The sequence below is a fragment of the Cynara cardunculus genome (genome assembly GCF_001531365.2).
Source record: "Cynara cardunculus var. scolymus isolate 2C chromosome LG 2, CcrdV1, whole genome shotgun sequence".
NCBI lineage: Eukaryota > Viridiplantae > Streptophyta > Magnoliopsida > Asterales > Asteraceae > Cynara > Cynara cardunculus.
Window position 1 is genome coordinate 11,383,755 of NC_037529.1, and position 1,678 is coordinate 11,385,432.

The window sequence follows — 1,678 nt, forward strand, 5'->3', positions numbered from 1 at the left end:
TAGTTAGATTTCTTATGATAATCGTGTGATACGTGAACCCTAATCAAACCGAACAATGTGTAGTTAGATTTCTTATGATAATCGTGTGATACGTGGACCCTAATCAAACCGAACAATGTGTAGTCGGATTTATTGTGATAATCGTGTGATACTTTATTTCGTATTTGGTTGTGACAATCGTGTGATATGTGAACCCTAATCGAATTGAACAATATGTAATCAGATTTCTATTTCTTGTGATAATCGTGTGATAATTGAACCCTAATCGAACCAAACAATGTTCTAATCAAGCGACGGTGATCGATTCATATTCTAAGTGTGATAAAGTTGTGATAAACAAACCTTGAATCGATACATCATGTGTATCACACGATTATCACACCCAAATGTAGTAGAACCCAAATCAAGGAATTGATCTAACCCTAGCTGAACCAATCGATTATCACACCCAAATCGGAGTTTATGATCATGTTTTTTAAATTTTATCGCTTTGAATTCGAAGATTACCCTTCCCCGCTCAAAACTCTTTGCATTATTTTTAATATTATTCTAAATTTAATAAATCTTTTAATTTTCATTGTTATCATAATATGAAGTTAATAGGTTGTTCTTGCATTCTTGTAAATCACAAAGGTTTTCGTTTGAACCTTTCCATATATATATATATATATATATATATATATATTATCTATACTATATTATAAAACATTTGACAAAACTCTTAAAAACCACTTTTTTATGCATAAAGTACTGTTTATTAATGCATGTTATTTAAAACTCAAGATTACAAGTAGATTGTGCGTAAGTACAATTTATTAAAGTTCCATATCTGAATTCGTGTAACTAACTGCAGATAAGCATAAACAAATTCAGGATAAACATCTCATTTTAAATATAAATAATTTAAAATATAATTAGGATAATCATTGAGTTCTAACAAAATACTATATTATAAAGTATTTGACAAAAACTCTTAAAAACCACTTTTTATGCATAAAGTATTGTTTATTAATGCATGTTACTTAAAACTCAAGATTATAAGTAGATTGTGCGTAAGTACGACTTATTAAAGTTTCATATCTGAATTCGTGTAACTAACTGCAGATAAACATAATCAAATTCAGGATAAACATCTCATTTTAAATATAAAGAATCTAAAATATAATTAGGATAATCATTGAGTTATAAGAGAATACTTAATTATTATCTTTATAAAATGTTATAGTATTAAATCAAAAATAAATTATTTCATTATTAAATTTAAATTAAATTATAATAAAAAATAGAACTTTTAAATAGTTGATTTGATATTAACATTGATATTTTTCAAATTTTTATGACATCTTCAAAATTATATTTTATCCAAAAATAAAATCATTATTGTTTTCTTAAAAATACATAAAATCGTATTATAACATCGACAGAGATAAAAGATAAAATAGAACATTAAAATCGAGATGTATCTCGCTGTATTGCGCGAGTACCCTTCTAGTAAAGCATTTGACAAAAACTCTTAAAAACGATTTTTTATGCGGAATACTTAGTTATTATATTTATAAAAAATTATATTATAATTATATTTTTAAACATCTCATTTTAAATATAAAAAATCTAAAATATAATTAGGATAATCATTGATAATTAACAGAATACTTAGTTATTATTTTTATAAAAAATT